This window comes from Phacochoerus africanus, chromosome 14, assembly GCF_016906955.1.
Source record: "Phacochoerus africanus isolate WHEZ1 chromosome 14, ROS_Pafr_v1, whole genome shotgun sequence".
NCBI classification, from domain to species: Eukaryota; Metazoa; Chordata; class Mammalia; order Artiodactyla; family Suidae; genus Phacochoerus; species Phacochoerus africanus.
In genome coordinates this window covers 57750276-57770886 of record NC_062557.1, presented here as the reverse complement: position 1 = coordinate 57770886, position 20611 = coordinate 57750276, and positions in this window count along the sequence as shown.

The window sequence follows — 20611 nt, the reverse complement described above, 5'->3', positions numbered from 1 at the left end:
CAGAACGACGGCTTTAAAACAGAGGATCACCAGTGATTCAGAGAAACATTCCACGATGTGAGAGAATAAACTCATCAGGAAGTCGGAAGACTCCCTAATGCGTATGGACCCAATAACCGAGCCTGACACTACACAAAGCAAACAGTGGCGCAGTTAAATTAAAGGAGAGGTGGATAATTCCATAATCGTGCCAAGGAAGATGTAACATCCCCTCTCCCCAAAGGACAAAAATCAGTGAAGTCAGAGAACCTCTGAACAGCTCCCTCTCGGGTCAAAGCCTGTCCCGTGTTAGTTACTACGGGTGGCATCATGCTGAGGAGGATGAAAACTGTGAGCTCAGAAGGGTGTGTCCAACACTGATGTCCCGGTGGACACAGAAGAGGGGAAAGAGGGCTGCTCGTGGACCCGCGACCTTCTTAACCCCAAGGGAATCCCTTGGGGAGCCTTTCAAAAAGGCTGCACCCTCACATGGTGACGTCGCCGCAAATCATTTGTGGCACAGGCCAGGCCTGTCCTTTTTCTGAAATCTCCCCAGATGATTTTATAGAGGAGTGAGGATTAAAACCCACTGTCTTAAACGGTGACAAGGCGGACACTTGTACACTGATGACGAGAATGTAAAACACGCATCAGGACCTTCGACGCATCATTTTATCTCGAAATCTCATTTCTAGGGAAATGATGATGTGCCCATATGACCTATACTAGAGTGCCTTTTCCAGTTCTGCTTGTAATAGCAATAATGACAGATGATAGATAGATAGATAGATAAAGATAGATTCGATAGATGCATAGATACATAAATAGATAACTGGAAAGAGGGAAGTTGAGAGAGAGGGAGGGAGAAAGGAAACAATTATTCAGCAGTATGGAGTCGGTTAAATAAATTTAAATCAAGGTACAGTAGATATCTCCTCGATGATGTTGATATGTATTTCACATCAAATATGTACATAACCAGGTAAGGGAGAAAATTATGTTGTAAAGTGGTCTTTAAAATGTATCATTTTTGAGAAAACAGATGTGTACCCAGACAGAGAAAAAGTCTTAAAGGTTCTGCTTCAGAATGGCAATCATGATTATCTCAGGTGACAGTATTTTCGTCCATTTAAATACTCTTTTTCTTTCTAATTTGCGAGAAATGAATTCACTTTTTTTTTTTAGGTCATAAAGTACCCGCTCTGAAATGGGACAGTGTTTCATCTCGTCGGCTCTGATACTTGCAAGGGGGTCACATGGATTATTATTCACGCTGGTTAAGGAATTAAGAAGAATTTTAGAACAGCTCTGTGCAAGGGTGTGGGAACCGCTCCATTACCTTAGGTGAAAACAAACAAGGGAGGCTCCCTTTGATCCGTGGGTGCCCATGACTTTCGGCTTTCTCTGGGTGGATCTGGACCCAGCCTGCAGAGGGTGAGGCCAGCCGCTACCTGCCTGCTGTCCTTTCCAAGGCATGCCTGGCAAAGTGGGAGCTGCCTGGATCTCCAACCAATTATCTTTCCACCCCAAGACGTTCCCACCTGCCGATCTGTCTTCTTCCAAGTGGAAGGAATCCGGGCAGCCTCCTCCAGAAGAAATGGAAACAAAGCCCAGTTCCTTGGGATTCTCCACTGTCCCCACCCCCCCACGCCATCCCTCCCTCCCCCTTCATGTTCACTGCTTTCCAGATCTCAGATTCTCTCTCATCTGCTGTTACAAAAAAAAAAGAGGGGGGGTGTAAAAACCTCATTCTCGTTAAATCATCATCCGCTGCATTTTGAAGGAAGATCAGAGAAGACGGTTCACAACCAAATGAATTTCTAATGGAAGACTCTCAAGCACCAGCTTCTCGAGAGGGTGGTGATGCTGTGGATGGACCCAGCAAGCCCCAAACATCTGTGATTCTGGACCCGCAGTCTCAGCAGAAAGAAGTGGGCAAGGCAATACCGGTACAGCCAGCAGCCATTCGGACATCCCCCGGCAGAAAATCCTTCCCTCCAGGTAGCACCTTCTAATGGTCTTGAGAAACTAAGCAAAGAAGACGTTTTCTCACTGACCTCTAAACACGCAGCCCAGCATCCCTGCTTCTCCCTAATAAACCCATCCCCTTGCCGTCAGGCAATGAACAGACGCCCTCAGTTCTAGTCCTAATTGATTTCACTGTCTTCGCAAGGCAGTGCAAGCATCATCGGATGTGCTTTCTACGAACGGTCTAGGAAACATTCTGGATGTCAGGTCACCCAGCAAAGGTTCAAAGGTGATGGCCGATTAAGGCTCTCTCCTCCACCTGCAGTCCCAGCTAATGGTTTGGTCTTACAATGAGCTGTAAAGCATAGGTTCTTTTAGCTCTCGTCCTACTTCACTGCTGCCAGGGTGATGGGTGCTTGTCAATACCACCCGCCCGTGGCTGATGCGTTCAGACTCCCATTGCTGTGCAGTGATCGTTTATCACAGGGCAATCTCATCTGACACAAAATATAGTGCCCTTGTGACTCTTCACTCTCCAGCACTCGCTGACAGCAAATGAAAATGACACTGCCTTCCAGGACCAGCCATAACTCAGTCTCATTTTCCAGAAAACCTTCATGGGGTGCCACGAAATAATGAGACGTGCGCTGCCTAGAGGTTAAGGCATAGCCTGGCTGCGGTGTGTTTGGATAAGCCAGCCCAGCACATGAGCAGTCCCTCCAGAAATCAAAATCACTCCATTTTCCTACAAATCTTACTGTAGAAGTCAAGCAAAATGCGTTTGATGCCATATTCCTCTTTAGCTATAACCAAGGAGGCGACCGAAATGACTTTGGTGTTGATTTGAGAAATAAGAGAAACTAAGTTTCTACCCTCCTCTCATTCTCTACCATCCTGCTGGGGCGACTGAAGAGGATTTGGATTTTGAAAAACAGCCTTATTGAGCTGATGATGATGGATGCTGGTCACCGGTGATGAGGGGACGTCTCAGCTCAGAGAGCACGTTCCGCTCTGGAAGAGGGTGTCGCGTTATGTCTCGTGATCTTTATGAGAACTTCTGTGAAAGAGGCAATGCCGGTCAGCGGTACCCTTGTTCAGATGAAGACCTGAATTCCAAAGGATGTTGTACTTGAAGAGTGGGAGACGTGGAGAGGAGTGGGAGGGTAAGCCCGGGTCTCATCACCCATCTAGAAGTCTCTTCGTCCCGCCCGTGTTTCGGGGCTACTTGAGAAATGCAGCCTGACTGAAGCCCCTCCCATCTTAGAGATTGTGGAACAAACAGAACATAATTAGCATGAAGGCAGGATTTGCAAACAATAGACCTGCACACAATGAAGGAAAAAGAAGAAAAAAAAAACTTAGCCCAAAGTGTTTTACACTTACTGAGAAGGATTAAGCAATGGCTTTACTTCTTTCTTGAGTAAAGTTGAAACACAGAATTGATGAAAGAATTCTATCAGTCACTGAGTCAGGTGTTGGGGCACAAAGACGCTTTCAAGGAGATGCTCCCTAGGAAATATCCCACTGTAAATGCTAAGAAAATGAGGCCCAGGCATGGAGATTTCCTATATGTAGTGTTTAGTCTACAGCGAAGTGCAGATTGGATCATCTTCCGGTTACTTGAATCAAGCTAAATAAATTTAAAAAGTCAGTTTCCCAAAGGAGACAAAATTATAACCCGAATCAAAGACTCCATGGAAAATCCATGGAAGACATTCCTACCTCTAATGGTTCTTCCACACACTAGTCTGGGGAGGTTTGTTTGGCTTTTAAACTAGTACAAGATCCAGTTACACGCAGTTCCTCTGAGCCCTTAGATAACCAGGCGTCGTCGCCCGCTGAACGCTAGGCTCCATCTTATCTGTTGTCCCCAGCAACTAGCTTCATGGCCGGTGTATAATACTTTTTTAAAACGGATATTTAATTTACACATTATGCAATTCATGTTTTAATGTGTCTAATTCAGTGTTTTAATATATTCACAACGTATGCAATAGTCCCCACTCTCCCATTCCTGAACGTTTTCATTACCCCGTAAAGAAACCCACATTCTTTGCCAGTAATTTCTCATTCCCCTCTTCCCCAAGCCCATGGAAGCTACTAGCTTACTGCCTGTTTCTATGTTTCTCTTCCACACACTTCATCTACGTGGAATCACGCAGTGTGTGACCTTTTGTCACTGACTGGCTTCTTCCACTGGGCACACTGTTTCCCCTATCCCGCCTCGGGGAAGTGTCTCAGCACCCCATTCCTTGCTATGAATGAATACTATCCTGTGGCACGGATAGGCCATATTTTATTTATCCATTAATCCATTGGTAGACGTTTGTGTTTTTTTAATGATTTTTTTTTTTTCCATTGTAGCTGGTTTACAGTGTTCTGTTCTGTCCTGTACAGCAAGGGGACCCAGTCACACATACACTCTCACGTTATCATGCGCCATCATAAATGACTGGATACAGTTCCCAGTGCTAGAAGTGTGAATTGTTTCCACTTTTGGCCATCAGGGTGGGATTTTAATACACAGCTTAAACAAACTGGCGAACTTCGGAATTCTAATGCCGTGTGTGAGCTGACTGAGAGCCATATATAAACTCGTGCGGTTCCTCGTTCATTCGCAGAGAACGAGGACCTCTAAACAATGCAAACCCCTCGTCCAGGTATCCTATTAGCCAAGACTCTTCTACTCTAATAGCTGTTGCCTGTGAGGGTGTCGGAGCCATCATGCACTGATTATGGAAATAAATTAATGCAAGGATTTTAAAGCAAGATAGAAATATGCACCAGGAGCCTTCGTACAAGTATCTGACAATTTGACTCCCCTATTTCTGTACCTGAGAGATGAGATTAAGGATGAAATATGAAACACAGACAAATGTGTTCTTGTGAAGATACTTACTGATAATAATGAAATATAGAAATCAAACCTAAAAGATAACAATGCCATACTTAAAGAAGAGACAGTGGATACATACCATTAAGTGGCATGTGGGCATTAAAAAATGTGAACGGGTTTTAATTGCATCAGAAAGAGTATATTCAGTGAAAGAAGCATAGCATCGTTGACCTAGATATGTGAACACCTCGCAGAAAAAAACAGGAATTCGCGGAAATCTACAAAAACATGAAGGTGAACTTTGCTGAAGGGTGAGATTAAGGATGATGGCTGTCGTGATGGGAAGAAGAGAGGAAACTCTTACGGCCTCTCTCATGTCTTAAGTTAAACAGTGTTCATGTACATGGGACTTGGCTTCCTTTCTAAAGAGTGAGTTTTGAGAGGGCAAAGAACGATCTTAAACAGCACCATTTCTGGGTTAAGTATACAACAGATTTTTAAATGACTTTTAAAAAAGGCATTTTACCGCACGAGACTCCATTTAACCCGCTGAGCCACGTACACGTAGCACAGGTATTTCCAGTCGTCAGAAGAGTCAAGAACAAGGGAATGGACAGCCAGAAAACTGACCGATGGAAATTTCTGTACTTCTTTTCAACAGGACCATGGCAAAAGGGGTTTAAAAGATTGGTGGTCTGGGGGTTTCCATCGTGGCTTAGTGGTTTAAGAACCCAACTAGTCACCATGAGGACTCGTGTTTGATCCCTGGCCTCGATCGGTGGGTTAAGGAGCTGGCATTGCTGGGAGCTGTGGAGTGGGTCACAGATGAGGCTGGGATCCCAGATAGCTGTGGCTCTGGCCTAGGCCTGCAGTGGTAGCTCTGATTCGACCCTTAGTCAGGGAACTTCCATATGCCGCAGGTGTGGCCCTTAAAAGGGAAAAAAAGAAAAAAGGTTGGTCCGAGCTTAGAGAACTTGCATTACCTACTGGCCCACGCTCAGAGAACTTGCTGGAATGAAGGGCACATGGGAAAGATCAGACATTCAACAAGAAAGCAAATGGAGCCAATGACAGAGACAAGTGGCTGGTAAGTCACCTACTGGGTAAAAGATGTCACACTTCGTTCTTCTGCCAACACAGCAAGTGTGTTTTTATCATGTCTCCCTGAGCAAAGTGGCAGATGCGACGGGGCATTCTAGTCATTTTGGGGGTGGGGGTGGGGAATTGAGCAGTAATGGGCTTTATGTTTATGCAACTGTGACAACTTGTGAGTATCTCAAAGCTCTAAATGCATTTGCCCCAAGCATCTTTTTTTTTTTCCATTCTATTTCAACATTCAAATCCCTTTTACAGAAAATGTACTCACACATGGTCCTAATTCATTTCTACTCAACTTATCAAAACATTATCCCGTACGATTCATTTTAAGTCCAGAAAATTATCTGAGCTTCTGGTATGAGGCTGGTATTAGTTCTTCTTATAAACAAGTTCTTTCAATTACTGGTTTTGCACGCCCTTCAACTCTGCATGTGTTTGCGTGACTGGAGTTTAAGTCAAACTTGAGTACCTTTGAATTTGAGCTGCAGACATTATCCAGATAATTCAAACCTAAGTATCTGTGTGGTTCAAATGGTCTCAAGGAAAGAATGTTCTGAAATCATGCACTTTATTTTTTGTTGGTAGACAAATCAGAATTAATACCTCAGCTCTTTCTATAGACACAGTAAAATCATATTTTAGTTACCTTGCAAAACAATAACAGGTAAAAGTAATGGTCAGAATTTATTATGTGCCGAGGCTTATGTTATGGCTTCACGTGCATATTTTCATGTAATCCTCAGAATGTGATAAGAGGTAGATATTACTTTTCACCCCATTTGGCAGATGAGAAAACTAAGAGCAAAATTATATTTCTACCCAAAAAAAAGTATTTGCATGAGACTATTCATAGACACTTTATTTATAAGCAGCCCCCCAATTGGAAATAATCCAGATGTGCACCAACTGGTGGACAAATCGTGGTGTATTCATACAAGGGAATACTACTCACTGATAAAAATATGAAAGAGCCACTAATCGGTTACAGCATAGATGAATCTCCAAAACATGATGTGGAGTAAAACACCCCGCCAAAAAAATCTATGTAAGTATGCAATATAAAAATCCCAGTGTATGATCTATTCGCATGACGTCCTAGAACAAGTAAAACCAATCTACATGATAGAAATTCAAAGAGGGGTAGATATCTACCGGGAAGAGACGTGAGAGAATGTTTAGGAGTGATGGAGATACTCTCGAGGCGGACACCACTGTCTTGATCAAGGTGCTGGTACTGAAGGTGTGTGTGTTGAGCAAGTGTTTGTCGAAACTCACTGGGCTGTGCATTTTGCTTTATGCAAATCACATCTCTAAAAAAGGATACTGACAGGAGATGAAAATAGATAGATAGATAGATAGATAGATAGACAGACAGAGATAGATAATAGATCATATATGGATAGACGCATAGATAGATAATTAGATAGATAGATGGAGGGATGGGTAGGGCTTAGTGTTAATACAAAAGTTTAGCCATTTCTCAAGGTCATCCAGTTAGAGCAGACATGGGATTCGAGTGCACCTTGAACACAGGGAGCCTGACTCCACTCTGACTCCACGCCAAACAGTCCATGAAATAACCCACAAGTACATTTGGCAGCAGCTACATGCAATACATTTTCCCAGCTGCTGTGGGGAATAAAGAAGTTCAGCTGAATGAGTTAATACACGTAAAGTGCTTATTATAGTGCCTGGCATGCGGTCAGAGCTCAAAAGTGTTAACCACCATTCTTATAAGATACGCGCCTTGGCCCCAAGGCAATCACAGGGTACCTGGGGAAACAAGCCATTAACTCATTAATCATTAAACAGCAATACGACATCGTAGCTCAGTATAAGAAATGGCATGAGAAACCACCTAAAGGCCTGACACCCAGCGTCTACAGGAGCCAACTGGCTTAACAGAAGTGCAGGATTGCAGGGGGCCCCAGAGAACACAGATCCCACCCAACGGGACAGCCACACAACACTGACCCGTGCAGTGATGCCAGCCCAGTGTCATTAAATTTGTTCTCAAAGAACCCAGAGATTTAAATGTTATGTGAACTCTCCCAGTTTTTACATATTGGCTATTAATTCAATCCTTTTAAAAATTGCATGGGAAGTTCCCGTTGGGGCTCAGCAAAAGCAAATCTGACTAGTATCCATGAGGATGTGGGTTCGATCCCTGGCCCTGCTCAGTGGGTTAAGGATCTAGCATTACTGTGAGCTGTGGTGTAGGTCGCAAACATGACTCGGATCCTGTGTTGCTGTGGCTGTGGTGTAGGCCGGCAGCTGCAGCTCCGATTTGACCCCAGCCTGGGAACCTCCATATGCTGCAGGTGCCCCCTTAAAAAAAAAAAAAAGAAAGGAAGAAAGATTGCCAAGCTTGGAAAAACACACTCAATATACTTTCCCAACATCATAAAAAGAAGAAAAAAGTGCCTGGTCTTTGGATTATGAGCCACAAACAATGTCCTCAGTGCATGGTTTCAAGGAGACTCTCAGAGGCCACTTAAAAAGCTGCCTCTGTCTTACTCTTCTCCTCCGACTGGGTAAAGGGAATTCAACCTAGAGAGGGGAGGTTGCTTGTCCAAGATGATCCAGCTAGTTAGAGGCTCAGCTGGGAACTCAGTCTGCACAGACTTCAGCGTTGCCTACGTGGCACAGCTGGACACCTGGCTGTGCGACCAGTCCCCTTTGGTGGAAGGACAGCTTCAGCAGGGGGTGAGCTTGGAATGGGGTCTGGGAGCGTCGTGGCAAAAGCAGAGGGAGCTAAAGGTCAGCACATGGGCCACGGACACGAAGGACCTGACAGTTTGACGTGAGAGAAGTCGATATGGCCTCAAGAGAGCCCGCCGAGACACAGAAATTTTGTATTTTCTACCACCTTCCATGGGGACCACGGAAGGACATCTGAGGAATAGCAATTTACCTAAAGGATAAGCAATGAACTGAAGATCATTTGTCCGTCAAACTCAAGGAACCAGATTCAACCCAATTAAGCATTTCCCCCTCTACCAAATGTATTTTGGTTTTTGAGGAAGACCCAATCCATTTTTCCCCTTTTCTTGGGGGGGTGGTGGTTTAGGGCCGCACCAGCAGCACATGGAGATTCCCAGGCTAGGGATCGAATTGGAGTTGCAGCTGCCAGCCCCCACCACAGCCACAGCAAGTCGGGATCCGAGCCGCATCTGTGACCTACACCACAGCTCACAGCAACACTGGATCCTTAACCGTCTGAGAGAGGCCAGGGATTGAACCCGCATTCTCACGGAGACTGTTGGGTTCATTACCTCTGAGCCACAACGGGAACTTTCCCAGTCCATTTTAGATGTTGATCTGTAAGACATCGATCTGAATATGCACCAGGAACCCACCAGCAACCCTGCTCCAGACACGTCCATTCCAGACGTAAACGCAGAAATGGACATCAGGATGCTCTCTGTGCCAAAAGTCCCTTTTGACCACCCATCTAACAATCCATGTAGTGTGTTCGCTGTGTTCCTGATGCTACGTCAAGCCCCGGGGATTCAATGGCAGGGAAAAGCAGACACGTTCTTACTCATGAAGCTGAAAGGCTACTCAAGGGACAGGCATTGATCAAATCTGATAAAATAAATGCAGAAGAACAACGTGGTAAGTGCTCTAAAGAGGCACCGCGTGAGCCAGGGGAACATCTGGTAGGAGGCTTGAACCTAGTCGGGGAGATCAAAGAAGGCGTCTCTAAGGAAGTGATGATTTAGCTGAGCTCTTAAAATGAAGGATACGTTTTTTCCTGCCTGTAAGTCTTTTTTTAATTGAAGTATCGTTGATTCACAATGTTGTGTTAATTTCTGCTGTACAGCAAAGGGACTCAGTTTATATATATATATATTCTTTTTTAAAATATTCTTTTCCATTAGGCTTTATCACAGGATATTGAATATAGTTCCCTGTGCTGTACAGTAGGGTCTCATTGTTTATCCCCTCCTATATACTAGCTTACAACTGCTAACCCCAACCCCCTACTCCATCCGGCCCCCAACCCCCACCCCTCTGCCCTTGGCAACCACAAGTCTGCTCTCCCTGTGAGTCTGTTTTTGTTTCACAGATAGGTTTATTTGCGTCGTATTTTAGATTCTACGTGTAAGTATCATACTGCATTTGTTTTTCTCTTTCAGACTTACTTCGCTTAGTATGAGAATCTCTGGTTGCAGCCGTGTTGCTGCAAATCGCATTATTTTGCACTTTTTTATGGCTGAGTAGTATTCCATTGTGTATATGTGCCACATCTTCTTAATCCATTCACCTGTTGATGGACTTCTGCGTTGTTTCCATAGCTTGGCTATTGTGAATAGTGCCGCAGTGAACCTAGAAGTGTCTGTATGTTTTTGGATTACAGTTCTATCCGGACATATGCCCAGGAGTGGGATGGCTGGATCATATGGCAGTTCTATGTATCATTTTCTGAGGAAACTCCATACTGTTTTCCAGAGTGGTTCCACCAACTCACATTCCCAGCAGCAAAATAGGAAGGTCCCCATTTCTCCACATCACCTCCAGAATTTGTTATTTGTAGATGTTTCTATGGCCATTCTGACTGGTGCAAGGTAGTACTGTATTGTAGTTTTGATTTGCATTTCTCTAATAATTAGTGATAGTGAGCATTTTTTCACATGCCTATTGACCATTTCTATTTCTTCTTTGGAGAAATATATATTTAGATCTTCTGCCCATTTTTTTGACTGGGTTTTTTTGTTGTTGTTGTTGAGTTGTGTGAGCCGTTCGTATATTTTGGAAATTAAGCTTGTGGGTCTCATCATTTGCAAATACTTTCTCCCATGCTGTAGGTTGTCTTTTCATCTTGTTTATGGTTTCCTTTGCTGAACAAAAGCTTGTAAGTGTGATTAGGTCCCAAGGATATATATATATATATATATATATATATATATATATATAGTCTTTTTGCCTTTTCTAGGGCTGCTCCTGAGGCATATGGAAGTTCCCAGGCTAGAGGTCTAATTGGAGCTGTAGCTACCAGCCTACGCCAGAGCCAAAGCAACTCCAGATCTGAGCCACATCTGCAACCTACACCACATCTCACGGCAATGCTGGATCCTTAACCCACTGAGTAAGGCCAGGGAGCAAACCCGCAACCTCATGGTTCCTAGTCAGATTCGTTAACCACTGAGTCACGAGGGGAACTCCAGGAGATATATTTTTTTTGGATGTGCCCACGACATGCGGAAGTTCCTAGGCCAGGGATTGAACTCACACCACAGCAGAGCCAAGAAGATATTTTTAAAGCAACCCGAATAGAGAATCCAGCCAGGGAAGAGAAACCGCTGCAGCTGTGTTCAGGATCCAGCTCATGCTAGCTCACAGAGCAGACTGTGGAATTTTCTGGAATTTGGCAAACCAGCTGAGAGGGTCAGGGAGAGGGGATGTGGAACCAGACCCTGTGGTCCTGAGGGAAAAGAGGATGAGATGGTTACGGATGGGTGGAGGTTGGTACTCCTCCTACTGGAAACTTACAAGGGTTCCTGTCAGGTGGTAAAAGCTGATAGACCAAATTTCCACAGTCTTCACCCAGGGGGAAATCTTAGACTAATGGACCTCTATAGTTTCCCACTGCAAAATATTCGAACCCATAATTTAAACTGCATGGGCGTTGAATTGCTCTGATCTTAAGAATCTCAACCTTAGCAGCAGAAATGAATGGGCTTAGCCAGCTCTTCATTTCTATGCACTCCCTGAACACGTGCTCAGCATCCACACTGCCAGGTCTCTGCTGAGCACTGGGAGTTCGAAGATAAACAAGACAGCCTCAGACCTAGAGGAGGGAATGGAATAAAAAATATTTATAAGGAGTCACTAGAATATAGTTGCGAACAACTGCAATAGAAAGATGGATGAAACTACAGGTCCCCAGACGGGGGAGCTAGTTGGTCACAGAGGCCGAGAAAACAATCCGGGTCTCTAGACTCCAGATTCCACGACTTTCTCACCGTCCATATATAAGAGCACACTTATTATTCGCAAAAAAAAAAAAAAAAAAAAAATTAGCTGTGAAAATCTATTGGTGGAACCCCACAGAGATAATATCATCTTTCGGTCTTCTTGTTAATACACCACCGTCACTGATGCAGCATCAACACTCCCACAGGCTGTTGGCCGAGAATGATGCGATTTGGATTCTGGTAGAAACCACTCATTTCCTTTGAAACCTTAGTTTGGAAATCACTACACAGCAGATCATCCCCCACCCTAGTGACTAGGACAATTCTCCCAGCGGTGTCTCTGTGAGGCCGCAGAGTCAACCACATTGTGTTAGTTGACTTTTGTGTCACAGCCTCCGCTATAATCCTAACCCACTAGTTAAAAGTAGCCAAAAGAGGGAGTTCCTTTGTGGCTCAGCGATGAACGAGCCCGACTTAAGATCCACAAGGATGCGGGTTCGATCCCTGGCTTCACTCATGGGGTTAAGGACCCGGCATTGCAACTCCAATTCGACCCTTAGCCTGGGAATGGCCATATGCTGCGGGTGCGGCCCTAAAAAAGGAAAAAAAAGTAGACAAAATGTTTCAGCATTTTTCAGTTCCCTTGGCTTTGGTCCCCTAGGTTGAACCTACACGAATCATTAAGAAGGAAAATTTTATGAATGAATGCTTACTTTCCTTTATTTTTTTGGAAATTCATCAGATATTTATAGAAGACCCATCATTGCTGGGAGTGAGGCTAAATGCATCAAGGGAGGGGAGAAGAGGCAGTTTCGGTCCTCTAGGACCTTGTAGCATAAACCCAGAGATTCCATTTTGAACCTTTTCAAACCATACAGTTGTATTGTCAAGCAGATATTGGCATTTTGAGGGGGGGAGGGGACTTTCTAGCACAAAGACTGCCTAACAAATTCATCGTGTTCAAACTCACTTAAGTGTAAAGTACTCTGAAATGTCAAGTATTGATTCATTTATTCTCTTTAGCGTTTCCTCCTGCTCTGGGGGCTGGTCTGCAGCTGGTCTCAGTCCAATGGGTTCCTTGCTCTGTTCTCTCCACACGTAACCCACCACCTGCCCATGAACAGGCGTCACACTTGGGCCCTGGGAGGCACATCAGGATGAAAATGCTAATAAGAAATCTGCAATCTTGCGGAAAAGACAAGAACGGAAACAGCACGGGCACAATAAAATTTATGTTGAACAGGCCTCGTTTCCAACTTTCCTTGGAAACTCTGAGAAGGATGAGATTTCCTCTGATTGGAAAGTTGCAGAAAACTCCTTCGTCGTGTTTAGCATGAGCAGGATTTAGATGTTTGGAAAACATGGGGGCGACGTTGCAGGCTAGAGCTTCTTCTGTCTTTGCAAAAGCTACAACTTCATGGGGGAAATACCACTGCCTAAACCCAGATAAGAATTTCACTCTCTCTCTCTTTTTTTTTTTTTTTCCATTTGGGAACCACTGAAATATGCCCTGGATTTAGGAATAATTTGTTGTAGCAAATTAGAACCACCAGACGCCTTCTAAATTTTCCCCTCCTGGTTGTTAGGATCGAGGCCTCTCTGGACATCCAAGCCGACAGAAAAGGAGACCTCGGCAGCCACAGCTCGCTGCAGCCTCAGCAGGAACAAAGAGCCACGAGGGTGGCAGGGGAACGCGGCTGCTGAGGGTGGCAGGATGCTAAGTGCAAAGTACACAACCCTCCTCCGAGTGAATGTTTCAGGCGGGACCCTGCTCTCACCCCAGGCAATCTGCTCTCACCCGACCTGGTCCCCAAAGCAGAGGTAGGGAGAGAAACACCTCCATGCCACCACCTTGGGCAAAAGGCAGCAAACCAAAGCAAGAGACTGCTTTTGTTTTTTTTTAAGAACCAAGCGCTAATCCAACAGTGGTTTTTTTCAAGGGTGCCTCGAGCATTAGTAGGTCCTTCAATCTTTGTTAAGAGGCCAGGAGAAAAGGTAAAAAGAGAGAAAAATGGACATGGTCCTGTTGAAATTTACACAGTATGGAAGCTTCGTCCAATCACAGGACAGCAATGATGAAAACACCGCAGGACCCCTGGTCGAGGCTAGAACTCCTTCGATGGCGTCACTCTGGAACACAGCCCCCCAAACGCTGTCTCACTCCTGCCTGGATCTCGGTTTTGCTTTATGGTTTGAGAACATCTAAGTCTAGTCTCCTTCCAGTCCACATCTCATTCTGCACAGTCTCAAGCCCCACATAACTGTCACCAGCTTTGGTCCTTCCTTCTCCCAACAGGTGTCCTCTTGCATGATGGACACACCCCTCTTGCATGATGGCGTGAGAAGTACATGAAATATTTCGAGTATAATCGGATGGTGTGGCGTTATCACCATTTGTAAAACCCACGGTCTTGCTTAAAGTCATGAAAGAAAACACTAATTTGGAGTGTCTACACCTCTTTGGCACCGACTCCACTCTGCATCCCAATGGTGAGGGCTCTCTAGGTCTCCCAACCCGCTCTGCCCCCGCCACACCTCACTCCTGGAGGGGCAGGAGGCTCATGTCCTTGGAGGTCACAGGCCATGGGAGACTCAGAGGAGGGACAAAAGTCCCTTAGGCTATGCTCACTTTCCCAAAGAAGCCACCACTTCATCCTTCCTGTTTCATGAGACTCTGCTTCCCAAGCTTAAAGAACCCACTAGAAGGCTCCTGGCTTCCTGTGTTACTGAGCAGGGTTTTTGGCCACCTTAATCAATAATAATTGCTGAGAAGTCAGACAGGAAGATTCAGGCAAAGCTTTTTGGGGCCCCTGCTGCAGCAGACAGAAGTGAAGACAAGCAACAAAGTCCCTGGCTCCCTGGCTTGCTGGGTGGGGTGGGGTGGGGAGGAGGCTGAGCCAGTTCCTCATGTGGGGTGAGGGTAGAGGCGGGCCCGGGGTTGGTGGGCTGCCCACCCTTTGGTGGTGCTGTGTGCCAGAGGCTCGTGTGCTGCATTTTCTCCCAACACCCTGCTTCTGCTCTCAGCTCTTCAGCTCCTGGCAGGTGGTTGTTTCAATCTTTGCGTATCTTCTTGTCCACAATTTGCCCCAACTCCGCACACACGCAGTTATTTGTCGTCTTTGTATTTTGTTGCTTGAGGAAGCGCTGGTCCAGGTGTAGACGCTGCAGCCATGGCCGCGAAGGGTCCCAGGTCCCAGGTCCCAGCCCGTGTCACTTGGACTCCGTCCGAAATGTAAGGAAGACGCTGTTTTTGCTCCGTTGCTCCAGAACATTCTCTCAGGAGTCTCGGTTCTCCTCGGGAGCTTGATTCAGCAGACAGGCTTGTGTGTGATTCTTTTCGGGAGCTGACAGTGCTCCCTCACCCGTCTCATGCTCTCCAGCCTCTGTCCCGCTGCCCACTGCCCGCTGCTACCCTGTGTCTGCTTTTGGTTTGGAAAAGTTCTCTTATATCACCGTGCGCTGCGGTTCATGGAAGAAACTCAATCCTCCAAGTTTTCCAGATCCTGAGTCTTTGGGGAGAGGCTTCCTAAAAAGCCCAGCTCTTGCCACAGAAAACCCCAGCTTCCAAGACTGCGTCTCTATGACTGGTTTTTATAAATATTCCGAAACTGAACAGACTTCTTCATTCTGGGATGTGTCTGCATTTACCCTGAAAGGAAAGAGGACTCTGACTCAAGAGTAGAGGGTCCTGGGACAACATGACAATCGAGGAGGGGTTTTTACATCCCAATGCTTGTGTCATTGAGAGTGGCTTTAATGATGCAGGAATAGGGGTTGTAGGGGGGTTGTTTTTTCTTTCTTGGCCGCCCTGAAGCATATGGAGTTCCCGGGCCACGGATGAGATCTGGGCTCTAGTTGTGACCTAAGCCACAGCTGCGGCCACACCAGATCTTTAACCTACTCTGCCCGGTTGGGGATCGAACCCGCATCCCAGCGCTGCAGAGACGCCACCATCCCATTGCACCACAATAGGGACTCCAGGTGGTTTTTTTAAAATCGATTTTATTAAACTATATCTGCAGAGCGCCTGCTGGGGCGCAGCAGGTTAAGGATCCAAATGCAGTGGCTCAGGTGGCTGCAGAGCCTTGGAGCTGATTCCTGGCCTGGCGCAGTGGGTTAAAGGATCTGGCGTTGCCGCAGCTGCAGCTCAGATTCGATTCCTGGCCTGGGAACCTCCACGTGCCGCAAGTGAGGCCTTAAACAAAATGTGAAGAAATAGAAAATAAACAAAATAGATCTGCCTACAATAAACGCGTGTGTTTTGAGTATACAGGTCAACCAGTTTTGACAAAGATCCATGTGCATCCATCACCAAAATCGAGATAAAGAGCCCAGGAGGACTCTTCCTGTGGCCTACAGCGTGACTACACGGCCTTGTCTCTGCCACAGCTCTGGTTTGATTCCTGTCCCTGCAACTTCTCCATGCTGCAGGTACAGCCAAGCATTTAAAAAAAAAAACCATAGGGATGCAACCAAACATCACGGTTTGTGAGCGAGGGAGGGACTCGTGCCGAGCCCTGGTGAGAAATCTTCACCCCAGATGGTCCAGGTGGAGAGAGGCTACAGAAGGCCTAGTTACAGAGGTGGGAGCAGGATGCAGGGAAACAGGTAGTGATGCCGAGGTTCCCAGGGGGCAACCACAGTGGAAGCCAGTGTCACCCTAGGGCTGAAGAGCCATCAGGAGGGGACGAGCGTGCTGGGACCGGAAGAGCTGGGACCCTGGAGGAAGGGCCGTGATTAGGAAGAGGGGCCATCAGCTGCTTCCAGACCCTGAACGGGAGACACGGAGCGGGCAGGGGAGGAAGTCGTGGGTCTCTCCATCCCTCCTGCCTCCTAGGGACCAAATCCAGCCAGTGCCAGCCTGCAGGCAGGCCCCGGGGAAGATCCCCAGGGCTCAGGCCCCCAGGGCACAGAGAAGGGGGCAGCCTGGGTCTCGAAGGAGCAGGGAGGGAGAATAACAAACCTGGGGAGGGGTGCCCTCCGTGGGAAGAAGGAGGGAGGTTTTCCGAGTGAGAGGACCAGGAAAAGGGCAACCCCTCATCGTAGGAAACCTTACGACGTGTGACAAATTCAGACTTAAAGACAAGTGGAAGGTGGAATTGGAGACACAGTCAGGGATTCATCAGTAAGGAGTCTGGGCTTATTCTGTAGGCAATGAAAGCTGTATTTTGAGTGAAAATAAGTAGCATGGTATTTTAAGAGAAGAAATCCGTAGACAATTAGTGTCCAAGACACTCTAGGGTCTCATCACACAAAAAAAAATGTTTTGTGACTTTGTTTTTATTTTATTTTTAAAAATTTTTTTTTGTCTTTTTTGTTGTTGTTGTTGTTATGGTTGTTGTTGTTGTTGCTATTTCTTGGGCCGCTCCCGCGGCATATGGAGGTTCCCAGGCTAGGGGTTGAATCGGAGCTGTAGCCACCAGCCTACGCCAGAGCCACAGCAACTCAGGATCCGAGCCGCATCTGCAACCTACACCACAGGTCACGGCAACGCCGGATCGTTAACCCACTGAGCAAGGGCAGGGACCGAACCCGCAACCTCATGGTTCCTAGTCGGATTCGTTAACCACTGCGCCACGACGGGAACTCCTGTTTTGTGACTTTGTATGGTGACACATATTAACTAGACTTATCACGCTGATCATTTCACAATATATGTGGGCATGGAATCATTACGTTATACGTTTGAAACTAACATGACGCTGTATGTCAACTTAGCTCAATTTTTTTACATGTTCTGGGGAAAGAAAAGACCAGTGTTGGAGAAACAAAATAAGAGATCCCTGCATAGGAAGAGATTATATTTTTGAAACATTCATAAATGCTCCCCCTTAACCCCTAAAAGAAAAAATAAACTGGTGAGAACGGCATTTAATGCTTCATTGAAAATTCTGGCTTTCCTCCTCTCCTTCTGCCTGAGTTGGTCTAAGTGGCTTAGGTGGAAAGGCTGTGAAGAGTCAAAACCGCTGAGCCTTCACTCAGATTGAGTCTTACAGGGATTCTGAACCTTTTTTGGTGGGTTACTACCACCTGGAGAATTTTTAAAAATATATACTTAAGCAAGCTCGGAGAAAAAATGCACTTGCCACACCAAATGCAAGCGAATCAGATTCCAAGCCCAGCCGGGCGTCCTCCAGAGCCCCTGCAGTCAACCCCGAGGACCCCTGCTCCAATAAGTCACCTTCCTGATTCCTCTGTGCCTCGTTGGGTCAAAGTGCTGAGCCCGGGGAACAGAAACTCCTTTGTCCCTGAGAACCCCTAGCTGCTGCCCTCTTAAGATCACCCAGAGAAGCGAAGGGTTGAAAATAAGAAAATGGACATGGTAGAAGATACTATGAGAAAAAAAAAAGTATATCTATGCATGACTGGGTCACTTTGTTGTACAGCAGAAACTGATAAAACATTGTAAATCAACTATAATAAAAAAATTTTTAAAGGAAAATATTGGCCCCCCCCAAAAGGAGAAACAATAGAAGGAAGACTTCAGTTCTGTTCAATAAGCAGCCACTGCCTGCCTCTTGATACAGAGAGCAGCAGAAACGAAAAGCACCTTGAAGTGAAAAAAAAAAAAAAAAAAAGAGAGAGAGAGAGAGAGAAACAAAGGAACCGTCCAAGAGAAGGAAAAAAAAGGCAGAACGGAAAGGAAGAGGCATAGAGGGAACACGGGTCGTAACTTCCTATTTTTGTGGACAATTAACAGGACTCTTTCTTCACCGTAAAAGAAGCGGATGTTGTATTTCCCCCACCAGATAATTAACCACAAATTCTTCGTATAATTCTTTTCAGCTTAAAAGTATTCCCATGCACAGTGTATAGTCACATAGAGTCATATATGGATTGACCATCTACGTAGTCAGTATATTCGCGTACTGTATATAGTCATCATGGAGCTTGACTCTCTGACATGGGAATGATGGGCACAGGCTCTTCTGTTCCACTTTTTTTTCAGGCATAGGTTCTGGCCAATGCGAAAACATGCAAAGGCAGCTGAAAGTGCCTGACAAGGGCTTCCTCACTCCCAAGGAGACAAGAGAAGATAAAACCTCTCTTCTTTGGGAATCGTGCATCTAGCTATGATGTCTAGAACTCTGGCAGCCCACTTGCTCCCAGCCCAGAGAGGAAGGCAACAGGAAGGACGTTGTCAGCTGTGCTCCCTTTCAAATGTGACAGTGTGTGTTCTAAGGCAGTGACTCCAAAAAAAGCCAGGACTTGGAGTCACACAGCCTGGAACTGAATCCCAGGTCCACTGCCGCCTGGCTCTGGTACCTTGGACAAGTCACAGAATGTGACCAAGTGTCAGAGTTTCTGTCTATACAACAGAAATCATAATAATAGCTAGAGGAAGGCATTGTTATGATTAAATGACATAATCTACGTAAAGCATGTAAGGATCACCCCTTGCTGGTTGAAAGGAGTTGAAAATGTATAACTACACCAAAACCAGCACAGGGATGTCTATTGCAGCCCTATTCGTAGTTGGCCAAACTTGGAAGCAACCAAGAGGTTCTCCAGCAGGTGAGGAAATAAATAAACTGTGGTCCATCCAGGCAAAGGAATATTACTCAGCACGAAAAAGAAAGTCCCAGAAAGACCTGGAGGAGGCTTCTGAGCCTGACAGAAGCTTATGAAAAGGCTACTTATTGCATAATTCTAACTCTGTGACTTTCTGAGAAAGCAAAATTATGCAGACCGTGGAAAGATCAGTGGTTGCCCAACGTGAAGGGAGAATGAATGATGGCTAGGCAAAGCACAGACAATTTTTAGGGTCATGAAACTGCTCTGCGAGATGCTAGAATGGTGGGTACGTGACATTATTTATTTTGTCCAAATCCACAGAATGGACAACACGAAGAGGGAAGCATAACACAAACCAAAGTCTCTGAGTGCTTACAATAGGTCAATGCAGGCTCATCACTTGTGACAAATGGGCCACTCTGGTGGGGATGTGGATGATGGGAGGCTGTGTGCTTGGTGTGGGGTCAGAGGTAAGAAATCTCTGTACTTTCTGCTCACTATGGCTCTGCACTTTAAAACGCTCTAAACCATAAAGCCTATTTAAAAGGGAAAAAAAAAAAAGCAGTGAGGAAAAAGAGGAAAAAAGAAAAACAGAATAGAAAGTTAGACCCTGACCGAATTTTTACGATAATCTTGCATCAGAAAATCCAGCTGGGGTTGAATGTTCTGCTTCCAGGGACGTGGCATTTCCATCGTGACTTTGGTTTTCACCCTCCAAACAGAGCCACTAGTCTGTATCTAATTGTGTTTGTTTTTCCCTCTGCAGGGATGTTTAACAGCCCCCTAACCACGGAGATGGCCCCATAAAATTTTATGACAACAATTTCTTAAGTGAAATTTCCATTCAGTCTGTTTGTGGGACCTTCAAAAAAGCCAGAGAAAGCCAAATAGATATAACTCGGGACATTTTTCTGAGGTCTAATTTAATTATAAATCATTTCTTTATGAGCCTACCATTCAGCACTCCTACAATTCCATTGCAGCACAAAATAATTTACAGTCCCTGCAAGAGAATGAGCTCAAGCCTAGAACCAAAGGGCACCCGAAACATTATTCCTTTGAGAAACTTTCCAGGTCATGTTCTGAAAGTGTGACACGTGACCCTGAGGGTTGGCAAACTCAGCCCCCCAACCCCCGCCCATCAGGCCATCCTCGGCAGGCTCAGAACGGAGCGGTGCCAAGGGGCCTGGAGTGTTTCGTTGAAGAGGAGAAGCAAGACCCACAAACAGTGGTTCCTCTCCACCCAGAGAAGGTCTCCTAGCTGTCTTTTTCCAGCGTTCACCCCAAGGCGGTT